The 14,781-nt window shown below is 33.6% G+C and overlaps 1 protein-coding gene across 1 annotated transcript in view; it reads left to right on the forward strand.

The window, feature by feature from the left end:
- The first annotated feature begins 488 nt into the window (after positions 1–488).
- LOC137629273 (cytospin-A-like) overlaps positions 489–14,781 on the forward strand; it is a 166,890-nt gene continuing 152,597 nt past the window's right edge. The window contains exon 1 of the mRNA XM_068360535.1: positions 489–695. The gene's annotated coding sequence lies outside the window, so the exon portion shown is untranslated. The remainder of the gene's footprint in view (positions 696–14,781) is intronic.

Here is a 14,781-nt window from a genome sequence, read left to right on the forward strand (position 1 = left end):
CACTAAACTGATATATTATCCTACCCAAAATATGTGAGAGATTCCTATGAACGTCAAACCAATAATAGTCCTAGTCCTACACGATTCCTAGATGTTAAAGATGAATATATGTCATATCGATAAAAAAAAGTTCCCAACCATAGTTACCCGCGAGGAACTCATAAAAAAAACATTCCTTCGACCAATGCTACCGTAAACTTTTATGAATGAGTGTCAATTGAGTTACGCAATGCGCAAGGAGACTCGGCTTACACCTCATAGTGCCAACTGTGCCATTGCTGTTGTGGACTTTGGGATCAGGCCCGGCGAGCCAGAAGTTATCACAGTCAGGAAATTTTTTTTGTATTTTTTTTTTTAATGCGCATGTGCTGCTAGTGTAAACAAGCGTGCCGTTTTTCAAGTTTGTTTACACCAGCAACGCATGCGCATTTAGCGTTTCGATTTCTGGGCCTGTGGCTCCTATGAACGGGTGCGGCAGCCGCGCGAACTCTCGAAGGGGTCAGTACGCGTAGAACTTTTGTGAGGAGAGGTGTACTTCGTGCGTGGGCTGAAGGGACTTGACTGACTTTATTTTACCGCCAGAACGTTGTTATTTTTTTCTGTGCCGTTTATTGTTCAAGATAAACAATTAGTTTGAAATACCCTACTCCGCCATAACTACCCGTATTCTGTGGAGTGGAAAATATTTGAGACAAGTAAGTGAAAACTTGAAATTTCTTGAGAAAGCATTTTTATTCACTGGCAACCTTTAGAATTGAAAATAATAGTGACACAATACTTAAAAAAAGTGTTGTTTTCTTTTATTTGACTATTCTATCTTAATTCTATTCCTCTTGTTTTGTAAAGTTTTTTATAGTTTATATAGGAGATATTTATTTTAATGTTGTTGCTCTTCTTAAAATATATTATTATTCTTCGTTTCCTTTCCTCACTGAGCTATTTTCCCTGTTGGAGCCCCTGGGCTTATAGCATCCTGCTTTTCCAACTAGGGTTGTAGCTTAGCAAGTAATAACAATAATAATAATAATATCAGCATCCTAAACATAAATGTATAACAATGTATACATCCTCATCATACATGCATATACGAATATACTTAATCAATAGACCGTAAATAGATGAAAAAATATAAAGCAGAATCAGATATACTACTGTAGATGATGCTCACATCAAGACTTTGTGATAGGTACATAAATTAAGAAATGATTTATATACGCAACTTAAGTTCGTAATTAGTTTCACCTAAATTAGATGATAATTATATTCTCCTCCAATTTATGTAAAAAATGAAGACAGTATATTCCGCATCAAGACTATAACAAGCACCCACTAGACACGAGAAAGACTGAACATATTAAGACATACTATATAGCAAGCTCCCACTAGACATGAGTAAGACTGAAGATATTAAGGCCTTCAAGAAGAAGTTGAAGACTTTTGTTATATAAATGCTTAGATAATCTTGAAAATTAATGCTGAATGTGTGTGATACTCTAAATACCTAAGAAATAATATGACAAACAGATCTTGTAGGTCCTGTAGGATATAGGGTTTCAACTTGTGATAGGACTAGGAAAAGAGTCCTTTGAGTAAAGTATAAAGTTAAGTAAGTAAAGTAAACCCACAAGTGAGCTTTAAAAATGGGCAAAAATTCTGACAGTGAGATTATCAAATTTACTTATTAATGGTATAGGAAATATATAAATATTAGGCTCGTAACTCAATTGGCACTTAACTTTTATATCAACATTGACGATGTTGCTAACGATAATAATCATGATCACCAGCAAGTTAATAACAATATGATTAGCCAAATTAGCATATAATGTTATCAGTATTCGATTAGATACTTTTAAATTAGATTTTCTGCTTGTAAATATCTAATGACACACACACATAATATTTATATATATATATATATATATATATATATATATATATGTGTGTGTGTGTGTTTTTTCAAAAAGGCCCATAAAAGAAACACAGGAAATATGTTTCTTTTATGGGCCTTTTTGAAAAAAACATGTTAAACTGTTCGATTACAGTTATAAGTAAGATATATATATATATTACATATATATATATATATATATATATATATATATATATATATATATATATACATATATATATATATATATATACATATATATACATCTCATCAGCTGCTACTATTCCACTGCAGAACAAAGGTCTCAGACATGTCCTTCCACTTGCTTCTGTTTATGGTCTTTCTATATATATATATATATATATATATATATATATATATATATATATATATATATATATATATATATTTATATATGCATATATATATATATATATATATATATATATATATATATATATATATATATATATATATATGGTAGGGATAGTAGAGACTCCTTTAAGCGAAGGACACTCCGAAATCAAAACGTGGCGTTTAATACTGCACTTGGCAGGGGTAGAAGAGACTTTTTTAAATATCGTAAGCAGCTGTTTTATGAGAAGAGCACTCCAAAATCTAACTATTGTTCTCTGGTCTTGTGTAGTGCCATAGCCCCTAAACCATGGTCTTCCACTGTACTGGTTTAGTTCTCTTGCTTGATGGTACACTCATGCACAATTCTATTCGTTTTCTTATTTCCTTTCCTCACTAGGTTATTTATCCTGTCGGAGCCCTTGGGCTTATAGCATCCTGCTTTTCCAACTAGGGTTGTAGCTTAACTAAATATAATGATAATATTCGTGGGTAGTGCCAGAGCATCAGTACATTTGTCTTCCACTGTCTTGGGTTAGAGTTCTCTTGCTTGAGGGTCATATAGTCACACTATATCTTTTTCTCTTCCTCTTTTTTTTTTTTAAACAATATGTCTACCAGGCTTAATAGAAGGGCAATGGATGCCTGGTGGTTTACTAAGAGGTATTCCTTTTCAAAACCACCGTTACTGACCTACCTTAAGTTGAAGTGGCTATTCTGTAGAGCGCCTTGCATAGTGTTTTGGCTCTGCCAAGATGACCTATTTTATCAGACATTTAGTGTTCTAGTTTATAAGTCATATTTGTATTTTCTATGTATATAGTCGATTACTTACTGTTTGTGTTATCTTCATTATGATGAAACCTATTCATTGTATTTAATTCTTATTCGATTGGGAGATATTGAGCAAAATCCAGACTCCAGTGCGTCCAAAACTTCGCCAGTGAAATCTAGTGTACAGCAATATTCATGCATTACGTGGTAAGATTAGAGACCTTACAGTTGCCTCCAAATAGTATATTCTATTATGTTCAGAAACTCTTATTTATCAAAAGATGCACTCGTCTGAGCTGCTTATTGCATCTTTTAAGAAACCAATATTAGAGTCCTTACAGTTGCCTCCAAACAGTATGATACTCTATTATGTTCAGAAACTCTGGTTTGTCAAAAGATACATTCGTAAGAGTGGCTTATTCCAGGTCTTGAGAAACCAATATTGCATTTGCAGATGATAATACTTTGCAGCAATTCCATCTCCCGAATGTAGACCTGTGGTTGCTGAATCTCTTAAAAGAGATCTATCTAAAACTATTGGATGGTGCAAATTATGGGGTATAAAGTTGATTCCTGGCAAAACTCAAAAAATGAGATGCTACCACTAGAGTTATGGGGTCCTTTGAATGGCCAGACAGTACTACAGTGGATCCTTCTTTCTGGCTACGGTTCACTTCCCCTTTGCCTACACATACACCGAATAGTCTGGCCTATTCTTTACATTTTCTCCTCTGTCCTCATACACCTGACAACACTATGATTATCAAACAATTCTTCACCCAAGGGGTTAACTACTGCACTGTAATTGTTCAGTGGCCACTTTCTTCTTGGTAAGGGTAGAAGAGACTCTTTAGCTATGGTAAGCAGCTCTTCTAGGAGAAGGACACTCCAAAATGAAACCACTGTTCTCTCGTCTTGGGTAGTGCTATAGCCTCTGTACCATGGTCTTCCACTGTCTTAGGTTAAGAGTTCTCTTGCTTAAGGGTACACTCGAACACACTATTCAATCTTATTTCTTTCCCTCTTATAATTTTCAAGTTTTTATAGTCTATATATAATAGATGTACTTTAATGTTGTTATTATTCTTAAACTTCTCTTGTAGTATATATCTTTATTTCCTTTCCGCACTAAGCTATTTTCCGTTTGAGTTCTTTGGCTTATAGCATCCTGTTTTTCCAACTAGGGTTGTAGCTTAGCAAGTAATAATAATAATAATAGTAATAGATCTATCTAAAACTATTGCATGGTGCAAATTATGGAGCATGATGTTGATTCCTGGTAAAACTCAAAATATGATTGTAAGAAGACCAAGGGAAATGGCTCCTTCAACACCCAAATCTTTGCACTGATATCTCTTTAACTATATACAATGTATCTAAAATTCTGGGAGTGATTTTAACTGCAAAATTATTGTTGGGAAAGTCTTTTGAGATTTCTGGCGATCAATCTATCCTGGGGGATATTTTTAAATTCTTTTATTCGATCATGTTTTGAGTATTGTTCTTCTGACTGGTCTTCAGCTACTGACTCTCATCTTAATTTGTTACTATTATTATCATTATTACTTGCTAAGCTACAACCATAGTTGGAAAAGCAGGATGCTATAAGCCCAGGGGCTCCAACAGGGAAAATAGCCCAGTGAGGAAAGGAAAAAATGAAGAATAATATATTTTAAGAAGAGTAACATCAAAATAAAGTGGCCACTGAACAATTACAGTGCAGTAGTTAACTACTTGAACAAAGAAGAATTGTTTGGTAATCTCAGTGTTGTCAGGTGTATGAGGACAAAGGAGAATAGGTAAAGAATAGGCCAGACTATTCGGTGTGTGTAGGCAAAGGGAAAATGAACTGTAACCAGAGAGAAGGATCCAATGTAGTACTGTCTGGCCAGTCAAAAGACGCCGTAACTCTCTAGTGGTAGTATCTCAACGGGTGGCTGGTGCAGGACAGGAAATTACGGTCTATTAAATTTCTTATTCCTGGTCTGCAAGTTGCATAAGGTTTTTTTTTTCATAATTCTGACCATCCTTTGCACTCGGGTCTTTCCAAACTGTACAATCCTGCACATAGTACCAAGTAAGTATACAAATTTTTTTTAATGAGGCGCATTTGCACTGACTCGCAGTGGTGGCCTTTTAGCTCGGAAAAGTTTCCTGCTAGCTGATTGGTTAGAATTTTGTCCAACCAATCAGCTATTAGGAAACTTTTCCGAGCTAAAAGGGCACCCATGCGAGTCAATGCAAATGCGCCTCATTAAAAAAACTGAGTATAGTATTGAACTTTCTCTATCATAAAGCTCAATACTGCACAGTATTACAGAAGCTTTATTCCAGCTGTGACCAGATTGTGGAATGATTTTCCTAACCTGGTGGTTGAATCGGTGGAACTTTAGAAATTCAAACCTGTTGTAAATACATTTTTATTGAACAAGTTGACACAAATGTCATTTCTTATATCATATATAACTAGTATGTTTTCATACTATTACAGATTTTAATATATCTTACATTTTCTTATTATTTATAATATATGGTCTATTTGCTATGTCTCTATTTTCATTTCGCACTGGTCTGCTTTCCTTGTTAGAGGCCTTGGGCTTGTAGCATCTTGCTACTTTTCCAAGTAGGGTTGTAACTTGGCTATTAATAGTAATAATGTATATATATATATATATATATATATATATATATATATATATATATATATATATATATATATATGTGTGTGTGTGTGTGTGTGTGCAATTTAAATTAAGCATTGTAATATTCACCAAGAATTTTAGATATTGTCGAGACCATATCCCATGAGAGAGAGAGAGAGAGAGAGAGAGAGAGAGAGAGAGAGAGAGAGAGAGAGAGAGAGAGAGAGAGAGAGAGAGAGAGATTCTTAACGACTAACCGAAGTCAAACAAAATGGATAAAGGCTATTTTTTAAAATATCCATTATTTTCATTCATCCTCAAAAATGAAAGACTACAAAGGTATAATAATCATATATTCATAAAGATTATGATACCAAGGAAAAACACCTTATAGTCAATTTTTTTTAGTGAGGCAGATTAGCACCAACTTGCAGGGGTGCCCTTTTAACTCGGAAATGTTTCCTTATAGCTGATTGGTCGAAAGTATTTCTATCCGAATACTTCCGACCAATCAGCTATCAGGAAACTTTTCCGAGCTAAAAGGGCACCTCTGCGAGTCGGTGCAAATCTGCCTCACTAAAATAGATACTAAAGATAAGCACCCTAGACCCACGGTCTAGAAATGTCGTTTGTAAGCAAGGCAAAGGCCGCCCGTTGAGATACTACCACTAGAGATTTATGGGGTCCTTTGACTGGTCAGACAGTACTACATAGGACCCTTCTCTCTGGTTACGGTTCTTTCCCTTTGCCTACACAGACACTGAATAGTCTGGCCTATTCTTTACAGATTCTCCTCTGTCCTCATACACCTGACAACACTGAGATTGCAAAACAATTCTTCTTCACCTAAGGGGTTAACTACAACAATGTAATTGTTCAGTGGCCACATTCCTCTTGGTAAGGGTAGAAGAGACTCTTTAGCTATGGTAAGCAGCTCTTCTAGGAGAAGGACACTCCAAAATGAAACCATTGTTCTCTCGTCTTGGGTAGTGCCATAGCCTCTGTACCATGGTCTTCCACTCTCTTGGGTTAGAGTTCTCTTGCTTGAGGGTACACTCGGGCACACTGTTCTATCTGGTTTCTCTTCCTCTTGTTTTGTTGAAGTTTTTATAGTTTATGTAGGAAATATTTATTTTAATGTTACTATTCTTAGAATATTTTATTTTTCCTAATTTCCTTTCCTCACTGGGCTCTTTTCCCTGTTGGGGCCCTTGGGCTTATAGCATCGTGTTTTTCCAACTAGGGTTGTGGCTTAGCATTTAATAATAATAATAATAATAATAATAATAATAATAACAATAGACCGAGACCAGAGTTCAGACGTGTTTGTGGTTCGAACATCCAACATTTCGGTCCTGTCATTCGTAGAGATTATTCCTTCCGATCCATTAATGCCCTGTGGCCTGTCTGTGGCTGTCGTAAGAAGCCTGGCTTTCTAGTTTGTTCATACCGAGTCTTATTCAATGGTTTCACGGCTGTCAGACGAAAGGTTTAACGTCAGTTCGAGTGTATTGGATTATTCGGTGGAACTTCAGAGGCTCAATTTTTTTGTATAAATAAATTCTTTTCTGTTGAACGGGTTGACATAAGTCTCGTTCTATAGTTTATATATGACTGATCTATTTAATAGTTGTTACTGATCTTGATATATTTTATAATTCTTATTCATTACTAACATATAGTTAATTATTTTACTATTATCTCCTTGTCTCGAATGTTTTCCCCGTTGGACCCCTTTGGCTTGTAGCATCCTGCTTTTCCAAACGGTGATGTAGTTTGGCCAGTAATAATAATAATAATAATAACTATTAAAATATGATATTTCGTTTGCGTTTTGCTTTTATTGATAACTGGTGTAGTGATTCTCTCTCTAAAGAGACGAATGAATGATATTTGTAAACTCAGCTACGAGCCGTAGAAAGGCAACATTCACGATCAGTACCCAAATCTTCTAACACCTAAAACAGGTGAAAGATGAATGATATTATTAGAGCAATTCAATTTACAGGAATTATTTCTGATACCACTCAGTAAGTTTACTTTCAGTAATATATGAAATATTTACAAAGATCATGTTAGGACGAATAGAAAGACAGTTAGAGAGAAAGCAGGCTTGAGAAATGGGCATTCAACAACTGACCGTATTATTATTATTATTATTATTATTATTATTATTATTATTATTACCTGCTAAGCTACAAGACTAGTTGGAAAAGCAGGATGCTACAATGTAATTAACTAGCTAATAGAAAAATCAACAGAGTATGCCAAATCACATGTATGGCACTATAGAAATTGAGAAAACTTTTGATTCTGTCAAAAGCTCAGCAGTAATGAAAGACCTTCACAGACAAGGAATAGATGAATCTTATGTTAGAATACTTGAAGATATCTATACAGGAAGTCGATAATACAAAAACTACATAAAGATAGTGAGAAAATCCCGATTGATAAAGGAGTTAAACAGGGAGATCGCATTTCTCCTAAATTATTCACAGAATGATTAGGAGAAGCCTTTTAAACCTAGATAGGAAAAATGTAGGAATTAACATTAACAACTTAAGATATAATACTTAGTCCACTCTGCTACCATAAACACACACACACACACACACACACAGACACACACACACACATATATATATATATATATATATATATATATATATATATATATATATATATTACTTGCTAAGCTACAACCCTAGTTGGAAAATCAAGATGTTATAAGCCCAGGGGCCCCAACAGGGAAAATAGCCCAGTGAGGAAAGGAAACAAAGAAAAATAAAATATTTTAAGAACAGTAACATTTGAATAAATATTTCCTAAATAAACTATGAACTGTATATATATATATATATATATATATATATATATATATATATATATATATATATATATATATATATATGTCAATTAATTAATACATGAGCCTTAATTACAAAGCTTCACATTAATCTAATTTACGTAACTCACTACAACTGATAACACGTTTCCTCTCAACCAGCTATCACTAACGGATATTGAAAACCACTCACACCCTCATTAACACGTCTTGCGCTACAATTTCATTTATTTTATTTTATTAATACTAGCCAATCTTCACCCCTAATTGGAAAGGTAGAATGCAATAATCCCGAGGGCATATGAAGAAAGGGAATAGAATTGGATGATAAATCACAATACTATGATGAAGCAATTAACAGCCTTAGATTGAGATGAGAGAAAACCTGTGAACTGTGATTCAATATAGCCCGGGTGAAAGGTGTGTAGGCCGAGCGCCTAAATATTCAGTACAAACACTTTCACTTGATTGGGTTATTATTATTATTATTATCATCATTATTATTAAATAGCCAAGCTACAACGCTAGTTGGAAAAGCAGAATGCTGTAAGCCCGAGGACTCCAACAGGGAAAATATGCCCAGTAAGGAAAGGAACAAAGGAAATCACAAGAAAAGTAATTAACAATTAAAAAAAAATCTTTAAAACAGTAACAACATTGTTGTTGTTATTATTATTATTATTATTATTAAATGCTAAGCTACAACCCTAGTTGAAAAAGCAAGATGCTCTAAGCCCAACATGGAAAATATCTCAGTGAGGAAAGGAACAAGGAAAAATTAAATATTTTAAGAATAGTAACAACATTAAAATAAATATTTCCTATATAAACAATAAAAACTTCAACAACACAAGAGGAAGAGAAACTAGATAGAACAGTGTGCCCGAGTGTATCCTCAAGCAACAGAACTCCACCCCAAGTCAGTGGAAGCCCATGGTACAGAGGTTATGGCACTACCCAAGACCAGAGGACAATGGTTTGATTTTGGAGTGTTCTTCTCCTAGAAGAGCTGCTTACCATAGCTAAAGTCTCTTCTACCCTTATCAAGAGGAAAGCAGCCACTGAACAATTACAGTGCATTAGTTAACATCTTGAGAGAAGAGGAATTGTTTGGTAATCTCAGTGTTGTTAGGTGTATGAGGACAGAGGAGAATGTGGAAAGAATAGGCCAGTCTATTCGGTGTATGTGTAGCAAAGACTAAATAAGCCGTAACCAGAGAGAGGGATCAAATGTAGTAGGCCTGCTATCTGGTTAGTCAAAATGCCTAATAATGATCATAATATGTTATTCAAGAAGTTTTATTCCAGCTGAGACCAAACTGAAGATTATATTCGTAATTATATAGTTGAATTAGTTGAACCTCAAAAGTTCAAATGTTTTTCTGTTGAGCAGGTTGACACAAATCTCATTTTATAGTTTTTTTATGTTGCTTATCTGTTAATCTGTTATTCAATTTAATAAGCTCTATCTTTGTAATTATCTTTTGTAGTTTATTCTTTAATCATAAAGTTTAGCTAATAATAGTAATGATAACATGATACATCTGCCCAACAGCTGTGATTCTCAGATTTGATTAATTTGTTACACAGACAATTATTGAATCAGGAGGCCCAGGTTCAGTTTGAATGTGTCCAATTTTCTCAGCACAAAGAGAATAAAGCAAAACGAATGTTGAAGGTAAGGGTGGCCGAATGTTCCAGCTGAGAGGAACAATGCTCTCCCATTTAAGCGGGAGCATCCACCCATTGGAGGCTTAGACCTAATCCTTGAACCACAGAAGTCCTGTACGAACAGTCCTATAACTCTAGTCCTATTGTAACAAACAATGGTTTCTGGTTAAATACAATGGGCGGTTACATCCTAAATACGATGTACATTGACACAAAAACGGGTATTACAATACTTCGAACCTCAAAAGTTCAGACTTGCAGCGAATGTTTTTACATTGAACAGGCTGACACAAGTCTCTTTTTTTATAGTTTTTGATGAATAATCTATTTTAGTGTTGTTACTGCTATAATTGTTCATTGATTCTCGTGTAGTTTACTTATTTCCTTTCCTCACTGGGCTATTTTTCCCCCGTTGAAGCCCTTGGGCTTATAGCATCCTTGCCTTTCCAACAAGGGTTGTAGCTTACCTAGTAATTCTAATACTACTACTGCGCTTGAGAGAGAGAGAGAGAGAGAGAGAGAGAGAGAGAGAGAGAGATTCCTGCTGGAAGCTGTCTGTCCAAAAGACCCATAAATCAAGTTGGTTGAGAAATATGGGCACCTAATGAATGACCCACTGCGGGATGGGCAGGACACATGTGGCTAAGGTCCGTTACCGGGTTGGGAATGCTAAGCTGAGCGATCGCTGTATTGTTTCTCACAAAATAATTCTGGGTAATTCATCTCTCTCTCTCTCTCTCTCTCTCTCTCTCTCTCTCATTTACAAATTCCAAACGCATATTTATTGTGAATATTGAAGCTTAACGGTAAGTAAAGTAGGAATTGCAAAGAAAATTCTCTTAAAAGATCATAGACCCATACAAGAGTTAAATGATCTCTCTCTCTCTCTCTCTCTCTCCTCTCTCTCTCTCATTTACAAATTACAAACACGCATATTTATTGTGAATATTGAAGCTTAACGAAGAGTCAAGTCGGAATTGCACAGAAAATTTACTTAAAAGATCATAGACCCATAAAAGAGTTAAATGATCTCTCTCTCTCTCTCTCTCTCTCTCTCTCTCTCTCATTTACAATTTCCAAACGCATATTTATTGTGGACATTGAAGCTTAACGAAGTCATGTAGGAATTGCAAAGAAAATTCACTTAAAAGATCATAGACCCATAAAAAGTTAAATGATCTCTCTCTCTCTCTCTCTCTCTCTCTCTCTCTCTCTCTCCTTTACAAATTACAAACAGGCATATTTATTGTGAATATTGAAGCTTAACGAAGAGTCAAGTAGGAATTGCAAAGAAAATTCACTTAAAAGATCATAGACCCATAAAAGAGTTAAATGATCTCTCTCTCTCTCTCTCTCTCTCTCTCTCTCTCATTTACAAATTCCAAACACGCATATTTATTGAATATTGAAGTTTAACTAAGAGTCAAGGAGAAATTGCAAAGAAAATTCACTGATGGGATCATAGACCCATAACATGGAGTAAAATGATCTCACAGACTTTATAAAAAAAAACTTGGAGAGCTATAATTAGGAAAGACCAAGAAGGCTAGGAATGTCCTTCTTCATCCTGCCAGCAGCAGGATGAAGCAGGAGGGCCAGATGCAGCCTTGCACCGTGTGATGAAATACAGGATATCTCCGAGCGCAAGTCAAGGACCGGAATGTAAACAAACAAGATGGTTCTGCTATCACCTCTCTAATATGGCGCTCGCGAGCAATTACTCGCTCTTCTTATGTTTCACTTATGTTCCGTTGTGATACGTGTTTTCGATGGGAATTATTGGCAGTGTGGAGCCGGTAACGTTTGTAGTAACAGTAACTCTATATTATTATTATTATTATTATTATTATTATTATTTCAATGTTACTGTTCTTAAAATATTTTAATTTTTCTTTGTGTCCTTTCCTCTCTGGACTATTTTCCCTGTTGGAGGCCCTGGGCTTATAGCATCCTGCTTTTCCAACTAGCAAATAATAATAATAATAATAATAATAATAATGGTGTTATTATTATTATTATTATTATAAGCTAAGCTACAACCCTAGTTGGAGAAGCAATTTTGCTTTATAAGTCCTAGGGCTTCAACAGGGAAAATAGCTCATTGAGGAAGGGAAACAAGGAAATAAACAAACTACAAGAGGCGTAATGAACAACCAAAATAAATTATTTTAAGAATAGTACTAAGAATTATTTCTTTCCTATATAAACTAAATATGGATATTAATTAATATTCTGGTTATTTTAAGAATTGAGTTTAACTACGTTAAATGTTCCGATATTACCGATGTGATTATTATTATTATTATTATTATTATTATCACAAGCTAAGCTACAACCCTGGTTGTAAACGCAGGATGCTATAAGCCCAAGGGCTTCAACAGGGAAAAAATAGCCTGGGTTTTTAAGAAAATTGAATGTTTAGCTTACTAAAGAACGCAATTATACCTCAACAAGGAGAAACTTGAGAGAGAGAGAGAGAGAGAGAGAGAGAGAGAGAGAGAGAGAGAGAGACCAAATTGAACCATAGATATTTTTCGCTAATTGTATCATAGTCTATTTAAAGAAGTTAAATGCAAACAAACTGATCAATTTATAACCGAAAATTTATAGTCGAAAAAAAAGCCTTCGAATCGTTTAAAAATCCGTAGGCCTAAAGAGAGGCTGTTAAAGAGAAATGTCATTTCTATAGGCATAGGCCTATAAATCGAGTGGTTTGTTTTTTCATAGATTAAACCGCTTACAGAGCTGTTTAAAGAGCGAGTACATAAACATGGGCATGAAAATAATCGATGTAAGCCTATCAAATGGAATTTCCAAGGCAGGCCTAAGCGGTCTTGAGAAAGATCTAGTGAGGATTTGGAGATGGCTAAGCAAGGTATACATTTATTTCCTGGATACTCTCTCTCTCTCTCTCTCTCTCTCTCTCTCTCTCTCTAAATGCCATTCACATTTGTCTTAAAATATCAATTTACCAGAACCTTATTTACATTAACGTTCTAAAAACCATTTGTCAAAATAAATTCAACTTATTATAAATTTCGTTTATATATTTTCATATATTAAATCACAAATACATTACAATATCGAATTCATTTCACTATGGGAAAAATTCCTCACACGATAAAAAGTGCATCTACCCTTGGCATGATTCGAACCTATATTATTATTATTACTAATAGCTAGGTTACAACCCTAGTTGGAAAAGCAAGATGCTATAAACCCAGGGGCTCCAACAGGGAAAAATAACCCGGTGAGGAAAGAAAACAAGGAAGTAAACTATATAAGAAGTAATGAAAAATTAAAATAAAATATTTTCCTAAAAAAAGATTAACAAGATTAAAACAGATATTTCATATAAATACTATAAAAAGACTCATGTCAGCCTGTTCAACATAAAAACATTTGCTGAAAGCTTGAACTTTTGAATTTCTATTGATTCAACTATAGACTTATTTACAGTATATTTGAAATTAGTAATATTACAAGTGTTGGGTACAATATATATATATATATATATATATGTGTGTGTGTGTGTGTATGCGTGTGTATATATACACATATATACATATATATATATATATATATACATACAAACATATATATACATACATATATATATATATATATATATATTACACACATATATACATACAAACATATATATGTATGTGTATATATAAATATATATATATGTATGTATATATGTGTGTATATATATATATATATATACATATATTTATTTATATCTATATATATATATGTATGCATATATACAGTATATATATATATATATATATATAAACTCAGCAGATAGCAGACGCCTCATTCAAAGGGAGGCCTTAAAATTTTACAACAGCAGTTTCTCCGTGAAAGCCATACTATGTAAATCCAAGGTTCTCTTATAGGCCTCGGTTAACGAACCTAGAAAAAAAAAAACACGTCGGACAGACACAAAGCCAATAAATGACACGTATAAACTCAATCTCACCTCGACCGGAAATTCAAAATAAATACACTAGAGGCAAAATAAATATTTTACTGACCTGAATTCGGTTTTTTTTTTTTTTCTCTCGTGTTCGTGTTGGCCGATATTGCTGTATGGTATAAGATGTGTGTACTGTTATTTTGATTTAGGGGATAAACCTATGAACGATGATAATTACTTAACGAAGATCTATAGTATATCACTATAATAATAATAATAATAATAATAATAAAAATAATAACAATGCTAATAATAACAACAATAACAACAGACAGTTAAAATGATAAAAATAAAAAAAATGGCAGACTTTAAAATAATAATAATAATAATAATAACAACAATAATAATAATAATAATAATAACAGGGAGTATAAGATGATAATAACAATAATAAAAATGACAGACAGTTAAAATAATAACAACAATAATAATAATGGCAGAAATTTGAAATAACATCAACAACAACAACAACAACAATAATAATAATAATAATAACTGAGTTCAAATAACAATAATACTTTTAACAGACATTTAAAATAATAAAATATTAATAAACACATTTAAAATAATAATAACCACAATAATAATAATAATGGCATACATTTAAAATAATAATAAT

The sequence above is a fragment of the Palaemon carinicauda genome, chromosome 2 (assembly GCF_036898095.1).
Source record: "Palaemon carinicauda isolate YSFRI2023 chromosome 2, ASM3689809v2, whole genome shotgun sequence".
NCBI lineage: Eukaryota > Metazoa > Arthropoda > Malacostraca > Decapoda > Palaemonidae > Palaemon > Palaemon carinicauda.